Below are 21,146 nucleotides of genomic sequence, written 5' to 3' on the forward strand. Positions count from 1 at the left end.
GTGTCCTGCCTCCGTTCGAGATATATCGAACTCTAGAAAGCGGAAAGGAATACTATAAGGTCCACGTTAATAGAATTAAATGTACATTAAGAAACAAGCTATTAGAAGAGTGTCCTGCCTCCCGTTCGAGATATATCGAACTCCAGAAGGCGGAAAGGAATACGATAAGGTCCACGTTAATAGAATTAAATGTACATGAAGAAACAAGCAATTAGAAGAGTGTCCTGCCTCCCGTTCGAGATATATCGAACTCTAGAAAGCGGAAAGGAATGCTATAAGGTCCACGTTAATAGAATTAAATGTACATTAAGAAACAAGCAATTAGAAGAGTGTCCTGCCTCCCGTTCGAGATATATCGAACTCCAGAAGGCGGAAAGGAACACGATAAGGTCCACGTTAATAGAATTAAATGTACATTAAGAAACAAGCAATTAGAAGAGTGTCCTGCCTCCCGTTCGAGATATATCGAACTCGAGAAGGCGGAAAGGAATACGATAAGGTCCACGTTAATAGAATTAAATGTACATTAAGAAACAAGCAATTAGAAGAGTGTCCTGCCTCCCGTTCGAGATATATCGAACTCTAGAAGGCGGAAAGGAATACGATAAGGTCCACGTTAATAGAATTAAATGTACATTAAGAAACAAGCAATTAGAAGAGTGTCCTGCCTCCGTTCGAGATATATCGAACTCTAGAAAGCGGAAAGGAATACTATAAGGTCCACGTTAATAGAATTAAATGTACATTAAGAAACAAGCAATTAGAAGATTGTCCTGCCTCCCGTTCGAGATATATCGAACTCCAGAAGGCGGAAAGGAATACGATAAGGTCCACGTTAATAGAATTAAATGTACATTAAGAAACAAGCAATTAGAAGAGTGTCCTGCCTCCCGTTCGAGATATATCGAACTCTAGAAAGCGGAAAGGAATACTATAAGGTCCACGTTAATAGAATTAAATGTACATTAAGAAACAAGCTATTAGAAGAGTGTCCTGCCTCCCGTTCGAGATATATCGAACTCCAGAAGGCGGAAAGGAATACGATAAGGTCCACGTTAATAGAATTAAATGTACATTAAGAAACAAGCAATTAGAAGAGTGTCCTGCCTCCCGTTCGAGATATATCGAACTCTAGAAAGCGGAAAGGAATGCTATAAGGTCCACGTAAATAGAATTAAATGTACATTAAGAAACAAGCAATTAGAAGAGTGTCCTGCCTTCCGTTCGAGATATATCGAACTCTAGAAGGCGGAAAAGAACACGATAAGGTCCACGTTAACAGAATTAAATGTACATTAAGAAACAAGCAATTAGAAGAGTGTCCTGCCTCCCGTTCGAGATATATCGAACTCCAAAAGGGGGAAAGGAATACGATAAGGTCCACGTTAATAGAATTAAATGTACATTAAGAAACAAGCAATTAGAAGAGTGTCCTGCCTCCCGTTCGAGATATATCGAACTCTAGAAAGCGGAAAGGAATACTATAAGGTCCACGTTAATAGAATTAAATGTACATTAAGAAACAAGCAATTAGAAGATTGTCCTGCCTCCCGTTCGAGATATATCGAACTCCAGAAGGCGGAAAGGAATACGATAAGGTCCACGTTAATAGAATTAAATGTACATTAAGAAACAAGCAATTAGAAGAGTGTCCTGCCTCCCGTTCGAGATATATCGAACTCCTGAAGGCGGAAAGGAATACGATAAGGTCCACGTTAATAGAATTAAATGTACATTAAGAAACAAGCAATTAGAAGAGTGTCCTGCCTCCCGTTCGAGATATATCGAACTCTAGAAAGCGGAAAGGAATACTATAAGGTCCACGTTAATAGAATTAAATGTACATTAAGAAACAAGCAATTAGAAGATTGTCCTGCCTCCCGTTCGAGATATATCGAACTCCAGAAGGCGGAAAGGAATACGATAAGGTCCACGTTAATAGAATTAAATGTACATTAAGAAACAAGCAATTAGAAGAGTGTCCTGCCTCCGTTCGAGATATATCGAACTCTAGAAAGCGGAAAGGAATTCTATAAGGTCCACGTTAATAGAATTAAATGTACATTAAGAAACAAGCAATTAGAAGATTGTCCTTCCTCCCGTTCGAGATATATCGAACTCCAGAAGGCGGAAAGGAATACGATAAGGTCCACGTTAATAGAATTAAATGTACATTAAGAAACAAGCAATTAGAAGAGTGTCCTGCCTCCCGTTCGAGATATATCGAACTCCAGAAGGCGGAAAGGAATACGATAAGGTCCACGTTAATAGAATTAAATGTACATTAAGAAACAAGCAATTAGAAGACTGTCCTGCCTCCCGTTGGAGATATATCGAACTCCAGAAGGCGGAAAGGAATACGATAAGGTCCACGTTAATAGAATTAAATGTACATTAAGAAACAAGCAATTAGAAGAGTGTCCTGCCTCCCGTTCGAGATATATCGAACTCTAGAAAGCGGAAAGGAATACTATAAGGTCCACGTTAATAGAATTAAATGTACATTAAGAAACAAGCTATTAGAAGAGTGTCCTGCCTCCCGTTCGAGATATATCGAACTCCAGAAGGCGGAAAGGAATACGATAAGGTCCACGTTAATAGAATTAAATGTACATTAAGAAACAAGCAATTAGAAGAGTGTCCTGCCTCCCGTTCGAGATATATCGAACTCTAGAAAGCGGAAAGGAATGCTATAAGGTCCACGTTAATAGAATTAAATGTACATTAAGAAACAAGCAATTAGAAGAGTGTCCTGCCTTCCGTTCGAGATATATCGAACTCTAGAAGGCGGAAAAGAACACGATAAGGTCCACGTTAACAGAATTAAATGTACATTAAGAAACAAGCAATTAGAAGAGTGTCCTGCCTCCCGTTCGAGATACATCGAACTCCAAAAGGGGGAAAGGAATACGATAAGGTCCACGTTAATAGAATTAAATGTACATTAAGAAACAAGCAATTAGAAGAGTGTCCTGCCTCCCGTTCGAGATATATCGAACTCTAGAAAGCGGAAAGGAATACTATAAGGTCCACGTTAATAGAATTAAATGTACATTAAGAAACAAGCAATTAGAAGATTGTCCTGCCTCCCGTTCGAGATATATCGAACTCCAGAAGGCGGAAAGGAATACGATAAGGTCCACGTTAATAGAATTAAATGTACATTAAGAAACAAGCAATTAGAAGATTGTCCTGCCTTCCGTTCGAGATATATCGAACTCTAGAAGGCGGAAAAGAACACGATAAGGTCCACGTTAACAGAATTAAATGTACATTAAGAAACAAGCAATTAGAAGAGTGTCCTGCCTCCCGTTCGAGATATATCGAACTCCAGAAGGCGGAAAGGAATACGATAAGGTCCACGTTAATAGAATTAAATGTACATTAAGAAACAAGCAATTAGAAGAGTGTCCTGCCTCCCGTTCGAGATATATCGAACTCCAGAAGGCGGAAAGGAATGCTATAAGGTCCACGTTAATAGAATTAAATGTACATTAAGAAACAAGCAATTAGAAGAGTGTCCTGCCTTCCGTTCGAGATATATCGAACTCTAGAAGGCGGAAAAGAACACGATAAGGTCCACGTTAACAGAATTAAATGTACATTAAGAAACAAGCAATTAGAAGAGTGTCCTGCCTCCCGTTCGAGATATATCGAACTCCTGAAGGCGGAAAGGAATACGATAAGGTCCACGTTAATAGAATTAAATGTACATTAAGAAACAAGCAATTAGAAGAGTGTCCTGCCTCCCGTTCGAGATATATCGAACTCTAGAAAGCGGAAAGGAATACTATAATGTCCACGTTAATAGAATTAAATGTACATTAAGAAACAAGCAATTAGAAGATTGTCCTGCCTCCCGTTCGAGATATATCGAACTCCAGAAGGCGGAAAGGAATACGATAAGGTCCACGTTAATAGAATTAAATGTACATTAAGAAACAAGCAATTAGAAGAGTGTCCTGCCTCCGTTCGAGATATATCGAATTCTAGAAAGCGGAAAGGAATACTATAAGGTCCACGTTAATAGAATTAAATGTACATTAAGAAACAAGCAATTAGAAGATTGTCCTTCCTCCCGTTCGAGATATATCGAACTCCAGAAGGCGGAAAGGAATACGATAAGGTCCACGTTAATAGAATTAAATGTACATTAAGAAACAAGCAATTAGAAGAGTGTCCTGCCTCCCGTTCGAGATATATCGAACTCCAGAAGGCGGAAAGGAATACGATAAGGTCCACGTTAATAGAATTAAATGTACATTAAGAAACAAGCAATTAGAAGACTGTCCTGCCTCCCGTTGGAGATATATCGAACTCCAGAAGGCGGAAAGGAATACGATAAGGTCCACGTTAATAGAATTAAATGTACATTAAGAAACAAGCAATTAGAAGAGTGTCCTGCCTCCCGTTCGAGATATATCGAACTCTAGAAAGCGGAAAGGAATACTATAAGGTCCACGTTAATAGAATTAAATGTACATTAAGAAACAAGCTATTAGAAGAGTGTCCTGCCTCCCGTTCGAGATATATCGAACTCCAGAAGGCGGAAAGGAATACGATAAGGTCCACGTTAATAGAATTAAATGTACATTAAGAAACAAGCAATTAGAAGAGTGTCCTGCCTCCCGTTCGAGATATATCGAACTCTAGAAAGCGGAAAGGAATGCTATAAGGTCCACGTTAATAGAATTAAATGTACATTAAGAAACAAGCAATTAGAAGAGTGTCCTGCCTCCCGTTCGAGATATATCGAACTCCAGAAGGCGGAAAGGAACACGATAAGGTCCACGTTAATAGAATTAAATGTACATTAAGAAACAAGCAATTAGAAGAGTGTCCTGCCTCCGTTCGAGATATATCGAACTCCTGAAGGCGGAAAGGAATACGATAAGGTCCACGTTAATAGAATTAAATGTACATTAAGAAACAAGCAATTAGAAGAGTGTCCTGCCTCCCGTTCGAGATATATCGAACTCTAGAAAGCGGAAAGGAATACTATAATGTCCACGTTAATAGAATTAAATGTACATTAAGAAACAAGCAATTAGAAGATTGTCCTGCCTCCCGTTCGAGATATATCGAACTCCAGAAGGCGGAAAGGAATACGATAAGGTCCACGTTAATAGAATTAAATGTACATTAAGAAACAAGCAATTAGAAGAGTGTCCTGCCTCCGTTCGAGATATATCGAATTCTAGAAAGCGGAAAGGAATACTATAAGGTCCACGTTAATAGAATTAAATGTACATTAAGAAACAAGCAATTAGAAGATTGTCCTTCCTCCCGTTCGAGATATATCGAACTCCAGAAGGCGGAAAGGAATACGATAAGGTCCACGTTAATAGAATTAAATGTACATTAAGAAACAAGCAATTAGAAGAGTGTCCTGCCTCCCGTTCGAGATATATCGAACTCCAGAAGGCGGAAAGGAATACGATAAGGTCCACGTTAATAGAATTAAATGTACATTAAGAAACAAGCAATTAGAAGACTGTCCTGCCTCCCGTTGGAGATATATCGAACTCCAGAAGGCGGAAAGGAATACGATAAGGTCCACGTTAATAGAATTAAATGTACATTAAGAAACAAGCAATTAGAAGAGTGTCCTGCCTCCCGTTCGAGATATATCGAACTCTAGAAAGCGGAAAGGAATACTATAAGGTCCACGTTAATAGAATTAAATGTACATTAAGAAACAAGCTATTAGAAGAGTGTCCTGCCTCCCGTTCGAGATATATCGAACTCCAGAAGGCGGAAAGGAATACGATAAGGTCCACGTTAATAGAATTAAATGTACATTAAGAAACAAGCAATTAGAAGAGTGTCCTGCCTCCCGTTCGAGATATATCGAACTCTAGAAAGCGGAAAGGAATGCTATAAGGTCCACGTTAATAGAATTAAATGTACATTAAGAAACAAGCAATTAGAAGAGTGTCCTGCCTCCCGTTCGAGATATATCGAACTCCAGAAGGCGGAAAGGAACACGATAAGGTCCACGTTAATAGAATTAAATGTACATTAAGAAACAAGCAATTAGAAGAGTGTCCTGCCTCCGTTCGAGATATATCGAACTCTAGAAAGCGGAAAGGAATACTATAAGGTCCACGTTAATAGAATTAAATGTACATTAAGAAACAAGCAATTAGAAGATTGTCCTGCCTCCCGTTCGAGATATATCGAACTCCAGAAGGCGGAAAGGAATACTATAAGGTCCACGTTAATAGAATTAAATGTACATTAAGAAACAAGCAATTAGAAGATTGTCCTTCCTCCCGTTCGAGATATATCGAACTCCAGAAGGCGGAAAGGAATACGATAAGGTCCACGTTAATAGAATTAAATGTACATTAAGAAACAAGCAATTAGAAGAGTGTCCTGCCTCCCGTTCGAGATATATCGAACTCTAGAAAGCGGAAAGGAATACTATAAGGTCCACGTTAATAGAATTAAATGTACATTAAGAAACAAGCAATTAGAAGAGTGTCCTGCCTCCCGTTCGAGATATATCGAACTCCAAAAGGGGGAAAGGAATACGATAAGGTCCACGTTAATAGAATTAAATGTACATTAAGAAACAAGCTATTAGAAGAGTGTCCTGCCTCCCGTTCGAGATATATCGAACTCCAGAAGGCGGAAAGGAATACGATAAGGTCCACGTTAATAGAATTAAATGTACATTAAGAAACAAGCAATTAGAAGAGTGTCCTGCCTCCCGTTCGAGATATATCGAACTCCAGAAGGCGGAAAGGAATACGATAAGGTCCACGTTAATAGAATTAAATGTACATTAAGAAACAAGCAATTAGAAGAGTGTCCTGCCTCCCTTTCGAGATATATCGAACTCCAGAAGGCGCAAAGGAATACGATAAGGTCCACGTTAATAGAATTAAATGTACATTAAGAAACAAGCAATTAGAAGAGTGTCCTGCCTCCCGTTCGAGATATATCGAACTCCAGAAGGCGGAAAGGAATAAAATAAGGTCCACGTTAATAGAATTAAATGTACATTAAGAAACAAGCAATTAGAAGAGTGTCCTGCCTCCCGTTCGAGATATATCGAACTCCAGAAGGCGGAAAGGAATACGATAAAGTCCTCGTTAATAGAATTAAATGTACATTAAGAAACAAGCAATTAGAAGAGTGTCCTGCCTCCCGTTCGAGATATATCGAACTCTAGAAGGCGGAAAGGAATACGATAAGGTCCACGTTAATAGAATTAAATGTACATTAAGAAACAAGCAATTAGAAGAGTGTCCTGCCTCCCGTTCGAGATATATCGAACTCCAGAAGGCGGAAAGGAATACAATAAGGTCCACGTTAATAGAATTAAATGTACATTAAGAAACAAGCAATTAGAAGAGTCTCCTGCCCTCCGTTCGAGATATATCGAACTCCAGAAGACGGAAAGGAATACTATAAGGTCCACGTTAATAGAATTAAATGTACATTAAGAAACAAGCAATTAGAAGAGTGTCCTGCCTCCCGTTCGAGATATATCGAACTCCAGAAGGCGGAAAGGAATAAAATAAGGTCCACGTTAATAGAATTAAATGTACATTAAGAAACAAGCAATTAGAAGAGTGTCCTGCCTCCCGTTCGAGATATATCGAACTCCAGAAGGCGGAAAGGAATACGATAAAGTCCTCGTTAATAGAATTAAATGTACATTAAGAAACAAGCAATTAGAAGAGTGTCCTGCCTCCCGTTCGAGAGATATCGAACTGCAGAAGGCGGAAAGGAATACAATAAGGTCCACGTTAATAGAATTAAATGTACATTAAGAAACAAGCAATTAGAAGAGTGTCCTGCCTCCCGTTCGAGATATATCGAACTCCAGAAGGCGGAAAGGAATACAATAAGGTCCACGTTAATAGAATTAAATGTACATTAAGAAACAAGCAATTAGAAGAGTCTCCTGCCCTCCGTTCGAGATATATCGAACTCCAGAAGACGGAAAGGAATACTATAAGGTCCACGTTAATAGAATTAAATGTACATTAAGAAACAAGCAATTAGAAGAGTGTCCTGCCTCCCGTTCGAGATATATCGAACTCTAGAAGGCGGGAAGGAATACGATAAGGTCCACGTTAATAGAATTAAATGTACATTAAGAAACATGCAATTAGAAGAGTGTCCTGCCTTCCGTTCGAGATATATCGAACTCCAGAAGGCGGAAAGGAATACAATAAGGTCCACGTTAATAGAATTAAATGTACATTAAGAAACAAGCAATTAGAAGAGTGTCCTGCCTCCCGTTCGAGATATATCGAACTCCAGAAGGCGGAAAGGAATACGATAAGGTCCACGTTAATAGAACTAAATGTACATTAAGAAACAAGCAATTAGAAGAGTGTCCTGCCTCCCGTTCGAGATATATCGAACTCCAGAAGGCGGAAAGGAATACGATAAGGTCCACGTTAATAGAATTAAATGTACATTAAGAAACAAGCAATTAGAAGAGTGTCCTGCCTCCCTTTCGAGATATATCGAACTCCAGAAGGCGCAAAGGAATACGATAAGGTCCACGTTAATAGAATTAAATGTACATTAAGAAACAAGCAATTAGAAGAGTCTCCTGCCCTCCGTTCGAGATATATCGAACTCCAGAAGACGGAAAGGAATACTATAAGGTCCACGTTAATAGAACTAAATGTACATTAAGAAACAAGCAATTAGAAGAGTGTCCTGCCTCCCGTTCGAGATATATCGAACTCCAGAAGGCGGAAAGGAATACGATAAGGTCCACGTTAATAGAATTAAATGTACATTAAGAAACAAGCAATTAGAAGAGTGTCCTGCCTCCCGTTCGAGATATATCGAACTCCAGAAGGCGGAAAGGAATACGATAAGGTCCACGTTAATAGAATTAAATGTACATTAAGAAACAAGCAATTAGAAGAGTGTCCTGCCTCCCTTTCGAGATATATCGAACTCCAGAAGGCGCAAAGGAATACGATAAGGTCCACGTTAATAGAATTAAATGTACATTAAGAAACAAGCAATTAGAAGAGTGTCCTGCCTCCCGTTCGAGATATATCGAACTCCAGAAGGCGGAAAGGAATAAAATAAGGTCCACGTTAATAGAATTAAATGTACATTAAGAAACAAGCAATTAGAAGAGTGTCCTGCCTCCCGTTCGAGATATATCGAACTCCAGAAGGCGGAAAGGAATACGATAAAGTCCTCGTTAATAGAATTAAATGTACATTAAGAAACAAGCAATTAGAAGAGTGTCCTGCCTCCCGTTCGAGATATATCGAACTCTAGAAGGCGGAAAGGAATACGATAAGGTCCACGTTAATAGAATTAAATGTACATTAAGAAACAAGCAATTAGAAGAGTGTCCTGCCTCCCGTTCGAGATATATCGAACTCCAGAAGGCGGAAAGGAATACAATAAGGTCCACGTTAATAGAATTAAATGTACATTAAGAAACAAGCAATTAGAAGAGTCTCCTGCCCTCCGTTCGAGATATATCGAACTCCAGAAGACGGAAAGGAATACTATAAGGTCCACGTTAATAGAATTAAATGTACATTAAGAAACAAGCAATTAGAAGAGTGTCCTGCCTCCCGTTCGAGATATATCGAACTCCAGAAGGCGGAAAGGAATAAAATAAGGTCCACGTTAATAGAATTAAATGTACATTAAGAAACAAACAATTAGAAGAGTGTCCTGCCTCCCGTTCGAGATATATCGAACTCCAGAAGGCGGAAAGGAATACGATAAAGTCCTCGTTAATAGAATTAAATGTACATTAAGAAACAAGCAATTAGAAGAGTGTCCTGCCTCCCGTTCGAGATATATCGAACTGCAGAAGGCGGAAAGGAATACAATAAGGTCCACGTTAATAGAATTAAATGTACATTAAGAAACAAGCAATTAGAAGAGTGTCCTGCCTCCCGTTCGAGATATATCGAACTCCAGAAGGCGGAAAGGAATACAATAAGGTCCACGTTAATAGAATTAAATGTACATTAGGAAACAAGCAATTAGAAGAGTCTCCTGCCCTCCGTTCGAGATATATCGAACTCCAGAAGACGGAAAGGAATACGATAAGGTCCACGTTAATAGAATTAAATGTACATTAAGAAACAAGCAATTAGAAGAGTGTCCTGCCTCCCGTTCGAGATATATCGAACTCCAAAAGGGGGAAAGGAATACGATAAGGTCCACGTTAATAGAATTAAATGTACATTAAGAAACAAGCAATTAGAAGAGTGTCCTGCCTCCCGTTCGAGATATATCGAACTCTAGAAAGCGGAAAGGAATACGATAAGGTCCACGTTAATAGAATTAAATGTACATTAAGAAACAAGCAATTAGAAGAGTGTCCTGCCTCCCGTTCGAGATATATCGAACTCCAGAAGGCGGAAAGGAATACGATAAGGTCCACGTTAATAGAATTAAATGTACATTAAGAAACAAGCAATTAGAAGAGTGTCCTGCCTCCCGTTCGAGATATATCGAACTCCTGAAGGCGGAAAGGAATACGATAAGGTCCACGTTAATAGAATTAAATGTACATTAAGAAACAAGCAATTAGAAGAGTGTCCTGCCTCCCGTTCGAGATATATCGAACTCTAGAAAGCGGAAAGGAATACTATAAGGTCCACGTTAATAGAATTAAATGTACATTAAGAAACAAGCAATTAGAAGATTGTCCTGCCTCCCGTTCGAGATATATCGAACTCCAGAAGGCGGAAAGGAATACGATAAGGTCCACGTTAATAGAATTAAATGTACATTAAGAAACAAGCAATTAGAAGAGTGTCCTGCCTCCGTTCGAGATATATCGAACTCTAGAAAGCGGAAAGGAATACTATAAGGTCCACGTTAATAGAATTAAATGTACATTAAGAAACAAGCAATTAGAAGATTGTCCTTCCTCCCGTTCGAGATATATCGAACTCCAGAAGGCGGAAAGGAATACGATAAGGTCCACGTTAATAGAATTAAATGTACATTAAGAAACAAGCAATTAGAAGAGTGTCCTGCCTCCCGTTCGAGATATATCGAACTCCAGAAGGCGGAAAGGAATGCTATAAGGTCCACGTTAATAGAATTAAATGTACATTAAGAAACAAGCAATTAGAAGAGTGTCCTGCCTTCCGTTCGAGATATATCGAACTCTAGAAGGCGGAAAAGAACACGATAAGGTCCACGTTAACAGAATTAAATGTACATTAAGAAACAAGCAATTAGAAGAGTGTCCTGCCTCCCGTTCGAGATATATCGAACTCCAGAAGGCGGAAAGGAATACGATAAGGTCCACGTTAATAGAATTAAATGTACATTAAGAAACAAGCAATTAGAAGAGTGTCCTGCCTCCCGTTCGAGATATATCGAACTCCAGAAGGCGGAAAGGAATGCTATAAGGTCCACGTTAATAGAATTAAATGTACATTAAGAAACAAGCAATTAGAAGAGTGTCCTGCCTTCCGTTCGAGATATATCGAACTCTAGAAGGCGGAAAAGAACACGATAAGGTCCACGTTAACAGAATTAAATGTACATTAAGAAACAAGCAATTAGAAGAGTGTCCTGCCTCCCGTTCGAGATATATCGAACTCCTGAAGGCGGAAAGGAATACGATAAGGTCCACGTTAATAGAATTAAATGTACATTAAGAAACAAGCAATTAGAAGAGTGTCCTGCCTCCCGTTCGAGATATATCGAACTCTAGAAAGCGGAAAGGAATACTATAATGTCCACGTTAATAGAATTAAATGTACATTAAGAAACAAGCAATTAGAAGATTGTCCTGCCTCCCGTTCGAGATATATCGAACTCCAGAAGGCGGAAAGGAATACGATAAGGTCCACGTTAATAGAATTAAATGTACATTAAGAAACAAGCAATTAGAAGAGTGTCCTGCCTCCGTTCGAGATATATCGAACTCTAGAAAGCGGAAAGGAATACTATAAGGTCCACGTTAATAGAATTAAATGTACATTAAGAAACAAGCTATTAGAAGAGTGTCCTGCCTCCCGTTCGAGATATATCGAACTCCAGAAGGCGGAAAGGAATACGATAAGGTCCACGTTAATAGAATTAAATGTACATTAAGAAACAAGCAATTAGAAGAGTGTCCTGCCTCCCGTTCGAGATATATCGAACTCTAGAAAGCGGAAAGGAATGCTATAAGGTCCACGTTAATAGAATTAAATGTACATTAAGAAACAAGCAATTAGAAGAGTGTCCTGCCTCCCGTTCGAGATATATCGAACTCCAGAAGGCGGAAAGGAACACGATAAGGTCCACGTTAATAGAATTAAATGTACATTAAGAAACAAGCAATTAGAAGAGTGTCCTGCCTCCCGTTCGAGATATATCGAACTCGAGAAGGCGGAAAGGAATACGATAAGGTCCACGTTAATAGAATTAAATGTACATTAAGAAACAAGCAATTAGAAGAGTGTCCTGCCTCCCGTTCGAGATATATCGAACTCTAGAAGGCGGAAAGGAATACGATAAGGTCCACGTTAATAGAATTAAATGTACATTAAGAAACAAGCAATTAGAAGAGTGTCCTGCCTCCGTTCGAGATATATCGAACTCTAGAAAGCGGAAAGGAATACTATAAGGTCCACGTTAATAGAATTAAATGTACATTAAGAAACAAGCAATTAGAAGAGTGTCCTGCCTCCCGTTCGAGATATATCGAACTCCAGAAGGCGGAAAGGAACACGATAAGGTCCACGTTAATAGAATTAAATGTACATTAAGAAACAAGCAATTAGAAGAGTGTCCTGCCTCCCGTTCGAGATATATCGAACTCGAGAAGGCGGAAAGGAACACGATAAGGTCCACGTTAATAGAATTAAATGTACATTAAGAAACAAGCAATTAGAAGATTGTCCTGCCTCCCGTTCGAGATATATCGAACTCCAGAAGGCGGAAAGGAATACGATAAGGTCCACGTTAATAGAATTAAATGTACATTAAGAAACAAGCAATTAGAAGAGTGTCCTGCCTCCCGTTCGAGATATATCGAACTCTAGAAAGCGGAAAGGAATACTATAAGGTCCACGTTAATAGAATTAAATGTACATTAAGAAACAAGCTATTAGAAGAGTGTCCTGCCTCCCGTTCGAGATATATCGAACTCTAGAAAGCGGAAAGGAATGCTATAAGGTCCACGTAAATAGAATTAAATGTACATTAAGAAACAAGCAATTAGAAGAGTGTCCTGCCTTCCGTTCGAGATATATCGAACTCTAGAAGGCGGAAAAGAACACGATAAGGTCCACGTTAACAGAATTAAATGTACATTAAGAAACAAGCAATTAGAAGAGTGTCCTGCCTCCCGTTCGAGATATATCGAACTCCAAAAGGGGGAAAGGAATACGATAAGGTCCACGTTAATAGAATTAAATGTACATTAAGAAACAAGCAATTAGAAGAGTGTCCTGCCTCCCGTTCGAGATATATCGAACTCTAGAAAGCGGAAAGGAATACTATAAGGTCCACGTTAATAGAATTAAATGTACATTAAGAAACAAGCAATTAGAAGATTGTCCTGCCTCCCGTTCGAGATATATCGAACTCCAGAAGGCGGAAAGGAATACGATAAGGTCCACGTTAATAGAATTAAATGTACATTAAGAAACAAGCAATTAGAAGAGTGTCCTGCCTCCCGTTCGAGATATATCGAACTCCTGAAGGCGGAAAGGAATACGATAAGGTCCACGTTAATAGAATTAAATGTACATTAAGAAACAAGCAATTAGAAGAGTGTCCTGCCTCCCGTTCGAGATATATCGAACTCTAGAAAGCGGAAAGGAATACTATAAGGTCCACGTTAATAGAATTAAATGTACATTAAGAAACAAGCAATTAGAAGATTGTCCTGCCTCCCGTTCGAGATATATCGAACTCCAGAAGGCGGAAAGGAATACGATAAGGTCCACGTTAATAGAATTAAATGTACATTAAGAAACAAGCAATTAGAAGAGTGTCCTGCCTCCGTTCGAGATATATCGAACTCTAGAAAGCGGAAAGGAATACTATAAGGTCCACGTTAATAGAATTAAATGTACATTAAGAAACAAGCAATTAGAAGATTGTCCTTCCTCCCGTTCGAGATATATCGAACTCCAGAAGGCGGAAAGGAATACGATAAGGTCCACGTTAATAGAATTAAATGTACATTAAGAAACAAGCAATTAGAAGAGTGTCCTGCCTCCCGTTCGAGATATATCGAACTCCAGAAGGCGGAAAGGAATACGATAAGGTCCACGTTAATAGAATTAAATGTACATTAAGAAACAAGCAATTAGAAGACTGTCCTGCCTCCCGTTGGAGATATATCGAACTCCAGAAGGCGGAAAGGAATACGATAAGGTCCACGTTAATAGAATTAAATGTACATTAAGAAACAAGCAATTAGAAGAGTGTCCTGCCTCCCGTTCGAGATATATCGAACTCTAGAAAGCGGAAAGGAATACTATAAGGTCCACGTTAATAGAATTAAATGTACATTAAGAAACAAGCTATTAGAAGAGTGTCCTGCCTCCCGTTCGAGATATATCGAACTCCAGAAGGCGGAAAGGAATACGATAAGGTCCACGTTAATAGAATTAAATGTACATTAAGAAACAAGCAATTAGAAGAGTGTCCTGCCTCCCGTTCGAGATATATCGAACTCTAGAAAGCGGAAAGGAATGCTATAAGGTCCACGTTAATAGAATTAAATGTACATTAAGAAACAAGCAATTAGAAGAGTGTCCTGCCTTCCGTTCGAGATATATCGAACTCTAGAAGGCGGAAAAGAACACGATAAGGTCCACGTTAACAGAATTAAATGTACATTAAGAAACAAGCAATTAGAAGAGTGTCCTGCCTCCCGTTCGAGATACATCGAACTCCAAAAGGGGGAAAGGAATACGATAAGGTCCACGTTAATAGAATTAAATGTACATTAAGAAACAAGCAATTAGAAGAGTGTCCTGCCTCCCGTTCGAGATATATCGAACTCTAGAAAGCGGAAAGGAATACTATAAGGTCCACGTTAATAGAATTAAATGTACATTAAGAAACAAGCAATTAGAAGATTGTCCTGCCTCCCGTTCGAGATATATCGAACTCCAGAAGGCGGAAAGGAATACGATAAGGTCCACGTTAATAGAATTAAATGTACATTAAGAAACAAGCAATTAGAAGATTGTCCTGCCTTCCGTTCGAGATATATCGAACTCTAGAAGGCGGAAAAGAACACGATAAGGTCCACGTTAACAGAATTAAATGTACATTAAGAAACAAGCAATTAGAAGAGTGTCCTGCCTCCCGTTCGAGATATATCGAACTCCAGAAGGCGGAAAGGAATACGATAAGGTCCACGTTAATAGAATTAAATGTACATTAAGAAACAAGCAATTAGAAGAGTGTCCTGCCTCCCGTTCGAGATATATCGAACTCCAGAAGGCGGAAAGGAATGCTATAAGGTCCACGTTAATAGAATTAAATGTACATTAAGAAACAAGCAATTAGAAGAGTGTCCTGCCTTCCGTTCGAGATATATCGAACTCTAGAAGGCGGAAAAGAACACGATAAGGTCCACGTTAACAGAATTAAATGTACATTAAGAAACAAGCAATTAGAAGAGTGTCCTGCCTCCCGTTCGAGATATATCGAACTCCTGAAGGCGGAAAGGAATACGATAAGGTCCACGTTAATAGAATTAAATGTACATTAAGAAACAAGCAATTAGAAGAGTGTCCTGCCTCCCGTTCGAGATATATCGAACTCTAGAAAGCGGAAAGGAATACTATAATGTCCACGTTAATAGAATTAAATGTACATTAAGAAACAAGCAATTAGAAGATTGTCCTGCCTCCCGTTCGAGATATATCGAACTCCAGAAGGCGGAAAGGAATACGATAAGGTCCACGTTAATAGAATTAAATGTACATTAAGAAACAAGCAATTAGAAGAGTGTCCTGCCTCCGTTCGAGATATATCGAATTCTAGAAAGCGGAAAGGAATACTATAAGGTCCACGTTAATAGAATTAAATGTACATTAAGAAACAAGCAATTAGAAGATTGTCCTTCCTCCCGTTCGAGATATATCGAACTCCAGAAGGCGGAAAGGAATACGATAAGGTCCACGTTAATAGAATTAAATGTACATTAAGAAACAAGCAATTAGAAGAGTGTCCTGCCTCCCGTTCGAGATATATCGAACTCCAGAAGGCGGAAAGGAATACGATAAGGTCCACGTTAATAGAATTAAATGTACATTAAGAAACAAGCAATTAGAAGACTGTCCTGCCTCCCGTTGGAGATATATCGAACTCCAGAAGGCGGAAAGGAATACGATAAGGTCCACGTTAATAGAATTAAATGTACATTAAGAAACAAGCAATTAGAAGAGTGTCCTGCCTCCCGTTCGAGATATATCGAACTCTAGAAAGCGGAAAGGAATACTATAAGGTCCACGTTAATAGAATTAAATGTACATTAAGAAACAAGCTATTAGAAGAGTGTCCTGCCTCCCGTTCGAGATATATCGAACTCCAGAAGGCGGAAAGGAATACGATAAGGTCCACGTTAATAGAATTAAATGTACATTAAGAAACAAGCAATTAGAAGAGTGTCCTGCCTCCCGTTCGAGATATATCGAACTCTAGAAAGCGGAAAGGAATGCTATAAGGTCCACGTTAATAGAATTAAATGTACATTAAGAAACAAGCAATTAGAAGAGTGTCCTGCCTCCCGTTCGAGATATATCGAACTCCAGAAGGCGGAAAGGAACACGATAAGGTCCACGTTAATAGAATTAAATGTACATTAAGAAACAAGCAATTAGAAGAGTGTCCTGCCTCCGTTCGAGATATATCGAACTCCTGAAGGCGGAAAGGAATACGATAAGGTCCACGTTAATAGAGTTAAATGTACATTAAGAAACAAGCAATTAGAAGAGTGTCCTGCCTCCCGTTCGAGATATATCGAACTCTAGAAAGCGGAAAGGAATACTATAATGTCCACGTTAATAGAATTAAATGTACATTAAGAAACAAGCAATTAGAAGATTGTCCTGCCTCCCGTTCGAGATATATCGAACTCCAGAAGGCGGAAAGGAATACGATAAGGTCCACGTTAATAGAATTAAATGTACATTAAGAAACAAGCAATTAGAAGAGTGTCCTGCCTCCGTTCGAGATATATCGAATTCTAGAAAGCGGAAAGGAATACTATAAGGTCCACGTTAATAGAATTAAATGTACATTAAGAAACAAGCAATTAGAAGATTGTCCTTCCTCCCGTTCGAGATATATCGAACTCCAGAAGGCGGAAAGGAATACGATAAGGTCCACGTTAATAGAATTAAATGTACATTAAGAAACAAGCAATTAGAAGAGTGTCCTGCCTCCCGTTCGAGATATATCGAACTCCAGAAGGCGGAAAGGAATACGATAAGGTCCACGTTAATAGAATTAAATGTACATTAAGAAACAAGCAATTAGAAGACTGTCCTGCCTCCCGTTGGAGATATATCGAACTCCAGAAGGCGGAAAGGAATACGATAAGGTCCACGTTAATAGAATTAAATGTACATTAAGAAACAAGCAATTAGAAGAGTGTCCTGCCTCCCGTTCGAGATATATCGAACTCTAGAAAGCGGAAAGGAATGCTATAAGGTCCACGTTAATAGAATTAAATGTACATTAAGAAACAAGCAATTAGAAGAGTGTCCTGCCTCCCGTTCGAGATATATCGAACTCCAGAAGGCGGAAAGGAACACGATAAGGTCCACGTTAATAGAATTAAATGTACATTAAGAAACAAGCAATTAGAAGAGTGTCCTGCCTCCGTTCGAGATATATCGAACTCTAGAAAGCGGAAAGGAATACTATAAGGTCCACGTTAATAGAATTAAATGTACATTAAGAAACAAGCAATTAGAAGATTGTCCTGCCTCCCGTTCGAGATATATCGAACTCCAGAAGGCGGAAAGGAATACTATAAGGTCCACGTTAATAGAATTAAATGTACATTAAGAAACAAGCAATTAGAAGATTGTCCTTCCTCCCGTTCGAGATATATCGAACTCCAGAAGGCGGAAAGGAATACGATAAGGTCCACGTTAATAGAATTAAATGTACATTAAGAAACAAGCAATTAGAAGAGTGTCCTGCCTCCCGTTCGAGATATATCGAACTCTAGAAAGCGGAAAGGAATACGATAAGGTCCACGTTAATAGAATTAAATGTACATTAAGAAACAAGCTATTAGAAGAGTGTCCTGCCTCCCGTTCGAGATATATCGAACTCTAGAAAGCGGAAAGGAATACGATAAGGTCCACGTTAATAGAATTAAATGTACATTAAGAAACAAGCTATTAGAAGAGTGTCCTGCCTCCCGTTCGAGATATATCGAACTCTAGAAAGCGGAAAGGAATACTATAAGGTCCACGTTAATAGAATTAAATGTACATTAAGAAACAAGCAATTAGAAGATTGTCCTGCCTCCCGTTCGAGATATATCGAACTCCAGAAGGCGGAAAGGAATACTATAAGGTCCACGTTAATAGAATTAAATGTACATTAAGAAACAAGCTATTAGAAGAGTGTCCTGCCTCCCGTTCGAGATATATCGAACTCCAGAAGGCGGAAAGGAATACGATAAGGTCCACGTTAATAGAATTAAATGTACATTAAGAAACAAGCAATTAGAAGAGTGTCCTGCCTCCCGTTCGAGATATATCGAACTCTAGAAAGCGGAAAGGAATGCTATAAGGTCCACGTAAATAGAATTAAATGTACATTAAGAAACAAGCAATTAGAAGAGTGTCCTGCCTTCCGTTCGAGATATATCGAACTCTAGAAGGCGGAAAAGAACACGATAAGGTCCACGTTAACAGAATTAAATGTACATTAAGAAACAAGCAATTAGAAGAGTGTCCTGCCTCCCGTTCGAGATATATCGAACTCCAAAAGGGGGAAAGGAATACGATAAGGTCCACGTTAATAGAATTAAATGTACTTTAAGAAACAAGCAATTAGAAGAGTGTCCTGCCTCCCGTTCGAGATATATCGAACTCTAGAAAGCGGAAAGGAATACTATAAGGTCCACGTTAATAGAATTAAATGTACATTAAGAAACAAGCAATTAGAAGATTGTCCTGCCTCCCGTTCGAGATATATCGAACTCCAGAAGGCGGAAAGGAATACGATAAGGTCCACGTTAATAGAATTAAATGTACATTAAGAAACAAGCAATTAGAAGAGTGTCCTGCCTCCCGTTCGAGATATATCGAACTCCTGAAGGCGGAAAGGAATACGATAAGGTCCACGTTAATAGAATTAAATGTACATTAAGAAACAAGCAATTAGAAGAGTGTCCTGCCTCCCGTTCGAGATATATCGAACTCTAGAAAGCGGAAAGGAATACTATAAGGTCCACGTTAATAGAATTAAATGTACATTAAGAAACAAGCAATTAGAAGATTGTCCTGCCTCCCGTTCGAGATATATCGAACTCCAGAAGGCGGAAAGGAATACGATAAGGTCCACGTTAATAGAATTAAATGTACATTAAGAAACAAGCAATTAGAAGAGTGTCCTGCCTCCGTTCGAGATATATCGAACTCTAGAAAGCGGAAAGGAATACTATAAGGTCCACGTTAATAGAATTAAATGTACATTAAGAAACAAGCAATTAGAAGATTGTCCTTCCTCCCGTTCGAGATATATCGAACTCCAGAAGGCGGAAAGGAATACGATAAGGTCCACGTTAATAGAATTAAATGTACATTAAGAAACAAGCAATTAGAAGAGTGTCCTGCCTCCCGTTCGAGATATATCGAACTCCAGAAGGCGGAAAGGAATACGATAAGGTCCACGTTAATAGAATTAAATGTACATTAAGAAACAAGCAATTAGAAGATTGTCCTGCCTCCCGTTCGAGATATATCGAACTCCAGAAGGCGGAAAGGAATACGATAAGGTCCACGTAAATAGAATTAAATGTACATTAAGAAACAAGCAATTAGAAGAGTGTCCTGCCTTCCGTTCGAGATATATCGAACTCTAGAAGGCGGAAAAGAACACGATAAGGTCCACGTTAACAGAATTAAATGTACATTAAGAAACAAGCAATTAGAAGAGTGTCCTGCCTCCCGTTCGAGATATATCGAACTCCAGAAGGCGGAAAGGAATACGATAAGGTCCACGTTAATAGAATTAAATGTACATTAAGAAACAAGCAATTAGAAGAGTGTCCTGCCTCCCGTTCGAGATATATCGAACTCCAGAAGGCGGAAAGGAATGCTATAAGGTCCACGTTAATAGAATTAAATGTACATTAAGAAACAAGCAATTAGAAGAGTGTCCTGCCTTCCGTTCGAGATATATCGAACTCTAGAAGGCGGAAAAGAACACGATAAGGTCCACGTTAACAGAATTAAATGTACATTAAGAAACAAGCAATTAGAAGAGTGTCCTGCCTCCCGTTCGAGATATATCGAACTCCTGAAGGCGGAAAGGAATACGATAAGGTCCACGTTAATAGAATTAAATGTACATTAAGAAACAAGCAATTAGAAGAGTGTCCTGCCTCCCGTTCGAGATATATCGAACTCTAGAAAGCGGAAAGGAATACTATAATGTCCCCGTTAATAGAATTAAATGTACATTAAGAAACAAGCAATTAGAAGATTGTCCTGCCTCCCGTTCGAGATATATCGAACTCCAGAAGGCGGAAAGGAATACGATAAGGTCCACGTTAATAGAATTAAATGTACATTAAGAAACAAGCAATTAGAAGAGTGTCCTGCCTCCGTTCGAGATATATCGAACTCTAGAAAGCGGAAAGGAATACTATAAGGTCCACGTTAATAGAATTAAATGTACATTAAGAAATGAGCAATTAGAAGATTGTCCTTCCTCCCGTTCGAGATATATCGAACTCCAGAAGGCGGAAAGGAATACGATAAGGTCCACGTTAATAGAATTAAATGTACATTAAGAAACAAGCAATTAGAAGAGTGTCCTGCCTCCCGTTCGAGATATATCGAACTCCAGAAGGCGGAAAGGAATACGATAAGGTCCACGTTAATAGAATTAAATGTACATTAAGAAACAAGCAATTAGAAGACTGTCCTGCCTCCCGTTGGAGATATATCGAACTCCAGAAGGCG

The 21,146-nt window shown here is 38.8% G+C and overlaps 1 long non-coding RNA gene across 1 annotated transcript in view; it reads left to right on the forward strand.

Annotated features, from left to right (window-relative positions):
- Positions 1-21,146, forward strand: part of LOC127067515 (uncharacterized) — a 46,389-nt gene that overhangs the window by 22,558 nt on the left and 2,685 nt on the right. Inside the window, exons 5-10 of the long non-coding RNA XR_007782642.1 lie at positions 500-1,928; positions 5,995-6,213; positions 7,424-7,533; positions 8,964-9,293; positions 12,372-12,590; positions 17,317-18,195. This is a non-coding gene — a long non-coding RNA (uncharacterized LOC127067515). The remainder of the gene's footprint in view (positions 1-499; positions 1,929-5,994; positions 6,214-7,423; positions 7,534-8,963; positions 9,294-12,371; positions 12,591-17,316; positions 18,196-21,146) is intronic.

Source organism: Vespula vulgaris, chromosome 1, assembly GCF_905475345.1.
Source record: "Vespula vulgaris chromosome 1, iyVesVulg1.1, whole genome shotgun sequence".
Lineage (NCBI taxonomy): Eukaryota > Metazoa > Arthropoda > Insecta > Hymenoptera > Vespidae > Vespula > Vespula vulgaris.